This window comes from Typopeltis vanoorti, chromosome 4 (genome assembly GCF_054136105.1).
Source record: "Typopeltis vanoorti isolate ZY-2024b chromosome 4, IOZ_Tvanoo_1.0, whole genome shotgun sequence".
NCBI classification, from domain to species: Eukaryota; Metazoa; Arthropoda; class Arachnida; order Uropygi; family Thelyphonidae; genus Typopeltis; species Typopeltis vanoorti.
Genome location: NC_143552.1, coordinates 83,752,693 through 83,767,252, shown reverse-complemented (window position 1 = coordinate 83,767,252; position 14,560 = coordinate 83,752,693). Strand labels below are relative to the sequence as shown.

The 14,560-nt window shown below is 35.3% G+C and overlaps 1 protein-coding gene and 1 non-coding gene across 2 annotated transcripts in view; both read right to left on the bottom strand.

Moving 5' to 3' along the window:
* Positions 1 to 14,560, bottom strand: part of LOC150107459 (F-box only protein 9) — a 310,233-nt gene that overhangs the window by 155,395 nt on the left and 140,278 nt on the right. The window lies entirely within an intron of this gene.
* On the bottom strand, positions 10,378 to 10,684 carry LOC150107460 (Nuclear RNase P). Its single transcript, XR_016548277.1, has one exon.

Below are 14,560 nucleotides of genomic sequence, written 5' to 3'. Positions count from 1 at the left end.
TACCTTTTTTTTCTCCAAAATTTTCAAAGTATTTCTATATGCCTGGTGGGATTCATTTTCTACTCTGCTGTTTAGATCTCCAACATGTACCACTTTTTCCATTTTCTTTGTCAGCTTCCTGATCTAATGACTAGAAAAATTCCTCAATTTCTTCCTCAGAAGAACCTTCTGTGGGACCATAGGCACAAATAAGTTTTATTGTCCATTTCCTCGTTTTGAACTTTGTCCACATCTTTCAGCTTGAAATTACCTTCCAACCAAGAACTTTATCTTCATGTTTGGTGTTAATTGCTATCACCACCCCTTGCTTTCCTTGATCATTATTGTTTGAATATAACATCCTATACTTATTAAATTAGTAGTACAATCTCAGCTATTTTTGTATCCATAATCCCAATTATATAATGTTCACATGGTACTTTTCCAGTTCCTCTGTAAGTCTGATTTCCTTTCCATTAATTCTCCTGATGTTGAAGGTTTCTACTTTAAATAATCATTCAGGTTTAAAAAAGCACCTGCAGACAAGACCAATGGATTTCTTGTAGATGTGGTATTGGTGCTCTTGAAGTATGTTCTAAATGAAATTCCTGGTTTGTCCAAAGTATGTGAGGTGGATATCACAAAAATACTTGGTACAATCTTAGAAAAGCCACCAGTGAAAGTGTCATTGTTGGATGCATTTATAACATGAATGGTCATCATCATCATCATCGAATTCCTGCTATGCACCCTCAAGGGGTTTACAGGATATGAGAGTACTACATGAAAAATTAACATCATTATTAACTTCCCATCTACAATTTACTCCATATCAATGAATCTGTTACCTGTCAAGACTCCAACATTATCATATCTTATATTTCTATCATCTAAGGCACTATTTACCATATTAATCCACCTATATCTTGGTCATCCTCTGGGTTTTATTTCCTGCCAACCTGGCAGAGAATTGTTTTGCTAATCTTTCCACACCCATTCTGTTTAGGTGACCATACCACCTGAGATTAGCTCTGCTAACACATTCCTGGATGCTGACAATGTCAAGTTCTTTCCTAATATCCTTATTTTTAATATGATATTGCCATTGATGCCATCTGTTGGTGCCCCCAATCTTTCTCAGGACTCTCATATCTGGGATCTCTAGTCTTTGTCAAGTGTTTTACTTCTGACCCAGCTCTCAGATCCATAAGTTAAAACTGGTTTGAACACTGTCTTGTATACAACTAATTTAGTGTTCCGACTAAGTTCTCTCTTATTCCATATGAATTTATTGAATTGACTTCCTACCATACCAGCTTTGTTAATTCTGTTGTCTATTTCCATATTTAAGTTACCATCTTCACTAAAAACTATGCCTAAGTAGTTGAAATGTTTTAGTTGTTCCACAGATTCTCCATTCACAACGCAGTTGACATTTTCGGTGCTTCTGCTTATTTTCATTGTCTTTGTCTTGTTATTGCTGACCTTCATACCATATCTATTACAACAGTTTTTCAATTTAGTCAGGGAATCTTGCAGACTTGCAGCAGATTTATTTAGAAGTATAACATCGTCTGCATAAAGCAAAGAGCTGAGATTAACATCTCCAATTTTGATATCAGGTTTAAAACCACTTTCCTTCATAATGTGATCCAAACAGATAATGAATAACAGAGGGGATAATGTACATCCTTGTCTCACACCAGATTCAACATTAAACCATCTTCCTGTACTTCCTTCAATTCTAACTGCTGACTTACAACTCAAATAAAGACTAAGTGTTGCTTGATATAATGCCCCATTGACACCATATAACTGTAATGTATTGAATGGCTTCTCTCTCTCTCTCTTTTGGCACCTTGTTATATGCCTTTTCCAGATCTACAAAACTTAAATACAGATCTTTGTTATATTCCATGATTTCTCCACTATTTGTCATAAAGTGAAGATCTGATCCTGACAGCTTCTATTTGGCCTGAATCCAGCTTGTTCTTCACCAAGCTTTTCTTCCACAATTCTTCTCAACCGTTTCTCAAGTATACTTGCATAGATCTTACCAGGAACACTCAGTAGGGAAATACCTCTGTAATTCTCACATTCAGTTTTATTTCCCTTTTTATATATGGGTACTATGAGAGCTCTACTCCAATCATCGGGGATTCGTCCCACTGTCCACACCTTCTGAACTATGCAGTGTAGCCACTGTAAGACTGTTATACCACCATACTTCAGCATTTCTGATCGAATATCATCTACTCCTGCTGCCTTTCCACATTTCAAGCCTTTGATGGCTTTTTCTACTTCAAGTATGGATATGTATTCCTGACTGCCTGTTGAGTGTTTATTACCACTGTGCTATCACTGCTTGTTTCATTTAGCAATTTTTCGAAGTAATTACTCCATACTTCAAGGATATCTTTTTCTCCTATTTTCATGTCACCTTTATCATCTTAACTCCCTTTACAACACTCTTTCCTCCATTCCTAAGCTTCTTCAACAACCTTCAGAATATTATGCCACCTTATTGATATTTATTTTCTATGTTCTAGCCAAAGTCCTCCCATGACTTTTGTTTAACGAGTTTTACGCAGTGTTTAGCTTTCTTACATTTGTCTCTGTATTCTCTAAGAGCACAAGCTGACTTATTTGGCAGGAACTCTTGATATGCTTTCTTCTTTTCCTTCATTGCCTCTTTAACTTCTTGTGTCCACCATGGAGTTCTAATTTTTCTATTCTTGCAGACAACCTCAACACATGCCTCTCTGGCTGAATCAATCAGGGTTTTCTTCAAGGCTTGCACTGAATCTCCAAGGTTTGGTTCCTCTTCTCAAATTCTTTTATTTTTTCTTCAATAATCTTTGTGTGTTTTAGTCTACAGTTCACATCCGAGAGCTGCTCAACTTTTATTTGCTTTAAAACTTTCTTATATGTTCTTCTTTTCAATATGAAATTCAATTTTATCTTGATCAAGACTAAATAGTGATCGCTTCCAATTTCAAATCCTCTGTACACTCTGGTGTCCTGCACCAGGGAGAAAACATCACTATCACAATAACATAGTCAATGAGACTTTTTTTATTCCTTGACTCTTCTCTCCATGTGAATTTGTGCATATTTTTATGTTGGAACATGGTGTTAGTAATAACTAGTCCATGGCCTGAGCAGAAATCCAACAGGTATTTGCCATTATTATTAGCTTTGCTCTTTTCTCCAAATTTTCCCAAAGCATTTTTGTATGTCTGACAATCACTTCCTACACTGCTTAGATCCAACAAGGACCAACTTTTTCTTTTTCATTGTGTCAATTGCTTTCTCTAAAGCCTCAAAAAATTCCTCCACTTCTACTTTAGTAAAACCTTCTGTGGGACCATAGGCACAACTAAGTCTCATTGTCCAGTTCTCCATTCTGATATTGCCCTCATCACTCTACTTGAGACTGCCTGCCATTCAAGAAGATTAGCCTCATATTTAGTGTTGAATACTATGGCTACTCCTTCTTTCCCTTGATTGTCATTGCCTGAATATAACATTTTGTATTTATTGCTCAGAAAGATCTCACCAGTTTTGGTCTATTTTGTTTCAGTCACCCCTATTATGTCGACCTGGTACTTATCTAATTCCTCAGCTAGCTCCATTTCTTTGCCATTCAGGCTTCTTATGTTCATAGTACTGATCTTTAACTCTGGTGATGTTGAGTTGGGGTGTGTTTTCAGATTTGTTCCAGTAGCTGACTTCTTGCTGTTTGCCCTAGTTCCCTGGCAAAAACAACGGGGGCCTTGTTTAACTGGGTGATGCCCCAGCCAGCATGAAATTTTGTCATGTTGTACCATCATTTTGTATTTTGGTTTAAGCCAATAAGAATACAATTTGGTTGGCTAAATCCCAAACTGCCAGCCCATCCTCGTTCGTTCAGTATCTAGGTAGATACCCAACAGGGTGCACCACGAGAAGGTGAGGAATGGACATTAGGGTCAGAAGCCCTGGTCGGTTCTCTGCATTCCTTTAAAGGCTATATGGAGGTCTCCTCTCAGTTATACAGCTTTGACCCTTAAGTACCCCTTAAGGTGAATGGTTGTGAAAGAAGATAAACCCAATCGTAGAAGATAAACCCAATCAAGCAGAGTGATGTGGGCCAATATCAGAATGGGGAATTGGACAAAGAGACTTATTTGTGCCTATGATCCCACAAAAGGTTCTATTAAGGAAGAAATGAAGGAATTTTTTGAGGAGTTAGAGAAGGCAACTGAGACAATGAAAAAAGAAAGGTTGGTCCTTGTGGTGATCTAAACTGTAGAGTAGTAAATGATTAACAGACATATAGAAATCTTAAGGACCAACCTTTCTTTTTTGGAGAATTTGGAGAAAAAAAGTAAAGCTAATAATAATGGTAAGTGCCTGTTGGATTTCTGTTCAGGACATGGATTAATTATTACTAATACCATGATCCAACATAAAAATGTGCACAAATTCACATGCAGGAAGGTGCAAGAAATAAAAAAAGTCTCATTGACCGTCTCATAGTTGAAAGCAATGTTTTCCCACTGGCTCAGGACATAAGAGCATACAGAGGATTTGAATAAGAAGTGATTATTATTTAATTTTGAGCAGTGTAGTACTGTGCACTGTGTAAAACCAGCTAAATAAAAGTCATGAGAAGACTTTGGTAAGAACATAGAAAATAAATATCAGGAAAGTGGCAAAATATTCTAGAGGCTATAGCTTAGAAATGAAGGAAAAAGTACTGTAAAAAGAATCAGAGTTGTTATAGGTAACATGAAAACTGAAGATAAAGATATTCTAAATGTCTGGAGTAATTACAGAACTTCTCAACATACATAACCATTCCACAACTTCTTATGCAAGTTGAAATTTACATAAGTCGGATTCCCTCCCTTCTCTTCCCTCGACCTTTCATAATAGACTTTGTCATGTCAAACACATATGCAAAAAATTAACCATGTAATGCAAGGCAGAAATATTAAATAGTAAAAAAATTATAAACACCCTGTATTAAATCCTTTCCTTACATGGTGATCAGCATTTATTATTAAAAATAATTATGGAAACAAGTACCATGCTCTCTCAGGGGACCCTGTAACCCCTAGAGAGCGCGTCCCCTGGGTGGCGGATAGGGGAGCCCACCGTGTGTGTGTGTGTGTACATTGTATTTTGTGAGAGCAACATGCTCTCACAAAATTCCTAAATAAATTAGAACAAAACAGTATAGATGGTGGCCAATAAGAGTTGAAATTATTGCTTAGCCTAAAGCAAGTGCTTGCTGGAAAACTCGAAATATTAATTGGGCTGAATGTGTGTCATCCAAATTTTCAGGATTTTTATGCCACTATTATTATTAAGATTAGGATGGTGGTTCAAAATTTCACAGGCTTCTTTAAATTTGCATTCATACCAAGCTTTTTGTACAATGTAAGAAACAGGTCCTTTTCCAATCAATTTGGTGTAGAGTGTTAGTAAGAGCATGATCCGAGAGGTCTGCTTTACCAAGGTTTTTAAATTTAATGCATTGTTTGTGATCTTTTTTTTATGGATAGGAATTATGTGTCCAGTTTCACCAATATAAGGAAAGTTACAAGTGCAAAGGATACAGTACAGCACAGGATGGAGGGGAGGAGGAAGATCCCTGGAGGAGTTGAATATGTTTTTATTTTATTTTATTTTTATATTTTGATAAATTGTTTAAAAGCAGCATTAAGATTGTAATGGTGTAGAATTCTATTATTTTATCTGATAACTCTTTAATGTATGGGAGAGCTATGGTTTTATTCTAATCTGTATTATATGCAATTTTTGATAAAGTTGAAGTTTTATGAAGAACTTTATACCATCTATACTGTTTTGTTCTAATTTATGTGAGTAATTATGTAAGGACATGTTGCTCACTAGCTTTAATGTAGTAAGGTTTTTTCCCCCACCAGAGGTCAAGCCAGTAGTTTTAACGGTTGACCAAATTACTGTGACTTTTAACATACCATGTAGATTGTCACATAACATGTTTCTTTGTATATATATGTATATACCACAGATGATGACCTTGATATGAAGGTCAAAACGTCTTGTAATTATTTTGGTTTATATTAAACTGAAGTTTTACTATAATACAGTAGTTGTTTCCATAATTTTTTTTAATAATGAACCTTGTATTAAATACATAAAAGATACATACATTTTACACATATCCAGTTGGACAATTTTGAAACACCAAAAACACCACATATATTATTACAATTTGACCATTTGAAAGCCAGAATGATTTTTATAACATGCAAACTAACCACTGCTTGCAGCAAACGACTGTATTCCTTCATGGAATTTTCCCTTAAGGTTCTCAAATAAACTTCTTGCCCTTAGCATGTATTGTCATAAGACCTAAAGGAACATGTTTCTGAATCTGGTCTTACATCCATATCATAAGCAATTTTTCCATCTATGTTAGTGTGCCTTCACATTTTTTTGTTATCATGGCTGTTTTCATGCTGGCTGTTCCTCGAACATGTTCTTTTTTATGCAAGGCATCCTTTACTATATTATTTACTGTCAATACCACAAACCAGAGATCATGTGCTATACCTGATAAGCTTGCTCCACCTTCATATTTCATTATTATCCATAATTTCATCTCTAGATCAATTGCAGTATGTCTGCAAGATAGTTCACATTTTGATTCAAGGACATGTTTACCACCAGCCATTGTGAATAATATTAAGAAAAAACACCAAAAATGTGAAAATAAGCACAATACTATATAGATGCGTTCACAGCAAGAGACAAATGGGAACTGGGATGATGCAGCATATGGGGCTGCATTGTGGAATTATCTTTTTAGTTGTATTTTCAACCTTTGCTACATGGCCCATGAACTTCAACTTACTATCTAATAACACTCCGAGATCCTTAGCCTGATCAGTTTCTTCTAGCATAATCCCACCAATATGATACGACATTGGATATCTAATTCAAAGTGCATGCTTTAACATTTACTGACATCCATTTTCACATACCCACAATTCCAACCTATTCAAATTATTCAGCAAGTACTGCATATCAGTAGCATTTCTGATTACCCTGCCCATCTTTGCATCATCAGCAAACAGCTGAATATGTTGCCTGTCAAATCCTTCCCAATATCATTAATGTACAGATTGAATAACAGTGGACCAAGGACTAATCCTTGTGGTACACCACTAGTTACCTTAAATCTTGCAGACTCATCCCCCATATACCACTTTTTGATATCTGTTAGTCAGTCATCCTCTTATCCACGCTAATATTTTATAATCCAAACCTATATTCTCCAATTTATGCAAAAGTCTTCCATGCTATATTCTTAGCAATATCCAAAAGTATCATGATGTATCCTCCATTCACCTAGTTCAATAGTAACATTATTATAGAATGTGAGCAAGTTGATCAAACATGACCTTCCCTTAGTAAACCCATGCTGTTCATTGCAAAGTGTAGGTTTCCTGTCAATCTATTTCTAAATGTGAGTTCTAACCAACTTTTCCAAAATCTTCACCACCACTCTGAGATACTAATTGGTTGATAGTTGCATAAATCGGTCTTTGCACCACTCTTGTGCAATGGGATTACCACACATTCTTTCCACTCTTGTGGAATCTTCACTGTTCTGAGACTCAAATTATATAGTCTGGTCAAAGGAATTGCCAGTTCAGTCGAACACTCTTTTAGCACCTGTGCTGATATCCCATCAGTCCGTATTGGTGAATTCTTATTCAGTTTGTGTAACAACTCTAATACCTCCTCTTCATACACCTGAGTTTCTTCAAAAGAAGTAGTAGTAGTGAACTCAATGTTGCATACACCAAGTTGATAGCTTGAGCAAAATGGGTACTCATTAGTTGAACAACCTTTTCTGCATCTGTACCCTCACACCATCTGCATTCAGAAGAGTTATTCTTTCATATTCATTCTTTCTTTTATTTACAGAATATCAATAGAATTCCCATGGGTTGTCTTTAGCTTGCAGAACCAGTTTCTTGTCATATGCAGCCTTTAGCTTTCCATACAACAGTTGTGACCTTCTGGCCTGGTGTTTATAATTTTCATAACAGACATCATCCTTGTGAAGACGATATTCCTTCCACATCATCCATTTCTTACAAACATCCTGCTAAATAAGATTACACATCTATTTGACTCCTACTCTTTTATTCTTTGAACTCTTGGGACACATTCTGATATTGCAACATTTAAGTATTCTTTAAATGCTTCCCATGCATTGTTGGTATTCTTCACATCCAGCAACTGACCATTCCACTGAACTCAGTACATACTCCTCAGTTGGTCATAATTTCCTGCTTTGTAGTTTGATTATGCAGTACTCACTTCCCAAGTGAGTACTGCATGATCACTGTCACCAACTGGAGGCAGAATAGTTACGTTTTTAACTAAAACACCCTCTGACACTATATTCAAATATAACACTCTTTGACCTTGAGATTCTTCTTGTCACATGCTGCTTGAGGAAGTTGTCCTGCAACAGCTCAATAAATTCAGTTTCTTTCTTTTCATGAGATTATACTATATCCAATCAATATTTGGATAATTCAAGTTTCCCATTACGATTACTCTTTTGGTGCCCATCATCTCTATTTGGTGGTGCATTTTTTCATTACTAGCAAATGATCCACCAGGTATGTAACAACACCCCACTATGTAATTGATTTTATTAGATTCCACATTGTACCAGATGGCTTCAAATTCACTGGCATGTGAAATATTGTTACTAGTAGTACTACAATCATAGTTCTCAACACCTAAATGAAGTGAAGTCATCCGATATTATTAGCAGCACATCCTCTCCTATCATGTCTATCCTTCTTAAAAATAATATAGCCTTTACACTCAATACCAGTTAGTATGTCAGATTCTGATAGCCAGGTCTTACTAATGCCCATAATCCGAGGTCTCAACATATTGACCAAGGCAACAAACTCAACCCCTCCCCCTTTGCTTCTGATACTCCTAGCATTCGTATATAGACATAATTAGCTACCTGCATGTTCTTTTGTATGGATGTCTTTTATGTGGAGTCTGCAGTCCGCATAACACAGTTTGACAACTTGCAAATCTCTACTCTTCTCTAGTGCTTTATACATGTAGACATCTTTGCACATTTTTGATGGGTTCAAACCAGACAAACACAAAGTTGAAATCATTCTCTCCTCATAATCATTTCCATGATGATATAACTCCTAAATAAATCCAGGACAAATCTTCAGCATTCCTCGACCAAATTGAATAACTGTTGTAATAAATTTGATATGAAAATCAGCATTAAAAAAATAAAGACAATGAAAATAGACAGAAAGATTGAAAACATCAACTGTATCCTGAACGAAAAAACCTATAGAACAAGTTAAAACATTTCAGCTATTTAGGTGCAATTTTTAGTGTAGATGGTAAATTAAATATGGAAATAGGCAACAGAATTAGTAAAGCTGGTATGGTAGGAAAACAACTGAATAAATTAATAAGAAAAATATTAGTCAAAACACTAAATCAGCTGTATACAACGGAGTGTTCAATGGCAGTATCATTAAAGATAATGATATTAGGAAAGAACTTGGCATTGTTAGCATTCAGGAATGTGTTAGAAGAGCTAATCTCAGGTGGTATAGTCATTTAAACAGAATGGGAGGGGAAAGATTAGCAAAACAAGTTTTCTTTGCCAGGTTTGCAGGAAAAAGACCCAGAGGAAGACAAAGATGTAGTTGGATTGATACAGTAAAAAGTGTAAGAAGACAGAAATATAAGATCTCATAATGTTGGAGTCCCGATAGATAACAGATTAATTTGGAGGGAAAATTGTTGATCAGAAATTACTAATGACGTAACTTTTTCACGTAGTACCATTAATTCTCCTGTACACACCCTGGAGGTACATATCAGGAATTTGATGATGATGAATATTTTCTAGGTTCACTGTTGCACAAGAATGTCAGTGAATGTCCTGGAATATATTTTTCCCCAATTATGGCTGAAGCAACTAAGAGAGAGGCAGATATATCTGAATGTATCTTTGAGGGTACATATCAGGAATTTGATGCTGATGATTACAAAGTTGTATGTTCTCAGAATTCTTGAAAATGACTCAGAGATTATTATTATTATTACATCACACCTCCAGGGAGTCCAAAGACTCATCAAGGGAGGGCATCTACTCTACAACTCGTCTCACTACTCCACCAACCTTCATCATCTAACACCAACGCAATCTACCGCCGACTACTACCACTAGTGCTTTCACAAACAATCACAAACATCCATGCCCACGGCAGGATTTGAACCCGCAGCCTTCTGGCTGGAGAGCAGATGTGCTAACCACTCGGCCAACCAGACCGGCAAAAATTAGACGTGGTGATGGAGTAGTCTGAATTGAGTTATGATGCGCCCATCGTACCACTTCACATATCGCGCTACATTTGCCAGCCGTGAGCCTTCCCAACTCTGTTGAAAGAACGTAGCATCTGCCGATCCCACTAGATGGTGGTAACGGCATCACACGCCGATATTCCTCAACAGGTGAATTTCTCTTGACTCACCTCCCATTAAGGGAGGATCCTGCTAGGATCTATGAGGGCCTTTCTCTCAGACCTTCCCAAGGATAAGAAGAGTAATAAATACTCAGTAAGTCATCCATCCCTAATGTGAACATCACCACCCTCATTTTGATTATGAGTCAAATTGTAAATGCCTATAATGGTTGGGATCTTCTTAGGGATAGTGTTTCCCAAAGTGTTATATGTGTATGCCTGTGAATATATCTTTAGGAGTACATGATACTAAAATTTTGATTACTTTACTTTTATTTAATTTTATGTTTTTACCACTACATCGTTGCAGATAACTGCAGGTCTATTCAACAGTTAATTTTGCAATAACTAAAAAATTTAAAGGAAGTTTTAGACAAAATGTGTCTCTTGGTATTGACCGACTTCTGTTAGGGTTGTATCTGGTTGACAGCACAACTGTGTTTCCTTTGCATGCATTACAAGTTTAAAGTCAAACTATGCAGTCGGAACTCACTGGTAATTTTATTTATCTCATGAAACTTTTTATTCTTATTCAAAACTGAAGTTTATGTTTCTACTCTATGCATATTGATTTCATATAAGTATAAATATATTTAATAATTAAAAAATTATTAATAGGCATAGTGAGTTATAATGAGAAGTTATAATAACTTCTCCAAAATTGCCTTTGTCTGAGAAGGAGTACTCACCATTGTTAGTAAATTTTTAAAAGGAATACGTGAGTAATGAAAGTTTAGGAAACACTGTTTTTAGATGTGAAAACTTTTCCTTTCTTTCTTTCTTTCTTTTCCCTTTTATTATCAAAATTCAAAAACAAAATTCTATCATTAGTAATATTCCTATTATCATTTGCAGCTCACAATTCATACAAAGAATGGGAAATTGACTGTATCCTACCATTATCTACTCACCAAAAGATTCTCTCCATCATCTAGTTCATAGATGGCAAACCTATGACATGCATGACAGAGGTGGCACGTCCGAGAATTTTGCTGGCACGTCAATGATTTACAGGTGATATCCTTTTATACGCTTATAAATTATTCAACCTTTTTTTTAATTGTTACATATATACTTACAAGTTAAAGTTTGTTTTACACCAGAGAGCAGCAATGAAGATGTGCATATGACTGGTGCGGTATTAACAAAAGGTGGCACGACCCAAAGGCAACCTACAATTGTTGAGTTGAAATGCTAATTCTCTTTAACCGATTTCCATAACATCTGAAACCGTCCTAACAACATTCACTATATATTTCTTAATTTTAAAACATTCACGTCAGGTTGTATTTTATCGTTCTGATGGAACTTCTCTTTATCGGTGGGCCCAACTCACACAAAGTTTCACCCTTGGGTTGAATTTTATTGGTGCTTTTTGCATTTGAGCTCAGGAACTCACACATGCATATGGCATATTTCAATTCGTGATAGAATTTTATTTGAAGTTAGCCTTTGTGATCTGTCACAATGACATCGAGAATTTCAAATGCAATAAAACAAACACTTATTTCATGTAATTGAAAAATTGGACAACAGTTTTTAGTTAGATACTGTGTTTCCAGTGCAACATATGGTTTTGCTTGAGTCTATACAGCTCAGTTTCTGTGAGAAGGAACATGTGATTCATTAGTTAGCACCGTTTTTATTCCAGCTGTCTCTAATTGCAATATTCGTTGAGAAATATATTACACAAACTGCAAAAGCCTCCATACCTTAATCAGGGATACAATAAAATACTTGTTTTTCTTGCATTTGCAGTATAATGGCTGTTGGGGAGGGCATGTTGTTAACTGCAGGGAGCGAGTTACTATCGCCTCGACGTGAATATGTTTAAACATTTTTCATGTGAGAGACATATGCAACACTTTTTAATGTCTTTTTTCATAAAGTAAAATCAGGGGTGCCAGTTATATGTGAGGGAGAGTTATTTTCGAGTAAATATGGTAAGCGTTTCGCACACAAGTTGACAAACTTCTGCTGCTTCCCTTGCTCAGCTAACTTCGATGGTGAGTTACAATGCATATTTTACTCACTACTTTTTTTTTTTCAAACCAACATAATGAAAATCAATTTAATAATACAATAATCAATTTTACACTGAAGAACATTATAAATTTTACATAAATAAAATAAAATATTTATAAAATTATAAATAATTATTTATAAAATATTATAAATAAATACATATATTATAAATTTATAAATAAATAAGTTAGATTAATTTTCTATTAATTTTTCCCCTATTAAAAACTGCCCAGCACGTCAGCAAATCGATTGGTAAATTTTGACACACACCGCAACTCGATTTGTAAATTTTTGGCACGCGCACATAAAAAGGTTCGCCACCACTGATCTAGTTCATCCAAGGTTCTAGAATATCTCTTGCTCCTGCAAACTAATATTTGTAAAAATTGGAAAAAAATACAGCCATTCAGAGATGGCAGTGGATCTAATGCAAAAAAAAATCCTTTTATCCAGAAGGAAATATGAGAAACTACTACTAGAATCCACCACAACACTGTTATATTCTCCAAATCTAAACAAATTTGGCTACTTAACATTACCAAAACTCTTGTAGACCATTATCTTGAGCCCTTCATCAAGATCCCATACCTCACCCATAGAGGGTGCCACTTTTTTTTTTTACACTCAGTCTGTGTTTGCTTTCTTACTGATGTGCTTCTGTACTCAAGCACATGTATATCTTTGTACCATAATGATGCCTTAGTGACTAAGGTGAAATATTTGTCTAGTAATTTAATACTAAATAAATTTTGTTAGTTAATTATTAATCTCCAGATGGGTGCGCATTTACTCCTCTTCGTTTGATGCTGGAGTTAGCATTTTCTTGTGCCAAATTTTGCTTGGTTAATTCTTGAAATTTCTCATTTGTGAGAGGGTATCGAAAACAAATTTACTTAATATCTCAAACACATCACATTCATCAATTTCCATTCTCTTACTGTCCCAGCTTACAGCTGGGCTCAATGCTAATTCCCCTTCATTCAACATGAAATATGCTGACAAAATATCATTAAACATTTCTACACTATATCACCTGCTGTCATCACCATAGCCCACTCCAGCAACCATGATTAATCTTGCACTTCTCCTTTTAGTCACACACTTAAACTGTATCTAGTCTATTCTTTCAAACTTCTTTTCATATTCCATTTTCTACTTCCACAACTGTCACTTTTCTTGCCTTACATGCAAAAATCACATATACCTCCTCCTCCAGGGCACTTTCTTCTTCTCAAATTAGTTCCTGTCTAATCACATTATCATCCACTACTTACTCTGTTTATCTTCCTAACCTGAGGGCTCGCAAAACTGTTTTTAATGGTCATGAACTAAACTGTAGGCACTATAGGTTATCTTTTCACCTAGTTCTTCCTTCTCAAATAATATCTATTGACTTGTAGCCAATCATAATTGTTCTTTGACAGACAGTTCCACGTGTTTTTTTTCTCATTAGAACATGAACCTACCTGTACATGTTAACTGTCAATAGAATAAAATGATAACAGAATAAAAGTCAATATAATAAATTTTTTGAAAAAAATTAAACGTTTATAAAACAGCATAATTATACATACAAGTGTATTTAAAAGAAAACTATTTTCTTGAGAAATTTCTGGAGGTAGTTTGCAATGATTTTTGTTTCTTTTATCCATGATTAATGGATAAAAGAAACATTACTGTGAAATGTCTGTGTAGATTTCACAGTAATAGTTCACAGCTTCATCTTCAACTTACATGATGTGATCAAGATTAAGGTCCAAATTAATTTAAAGTTACATTGTTATGTCGTTTATCAAATTAATGAGGTCATTGTCACTCCCTTCTTCTGAATGAGAATTTAATAATTCCCGAACATTTATTTGTCAATTTCATTTAAGCCTAATTCTTTCCCAATGTTCACTATTTTTTTTTTTAATAACAGAGTCCATTCATTGGGTAAAGCCTACAAAATCATTTGCACAATGTGACAGAAGATTTTC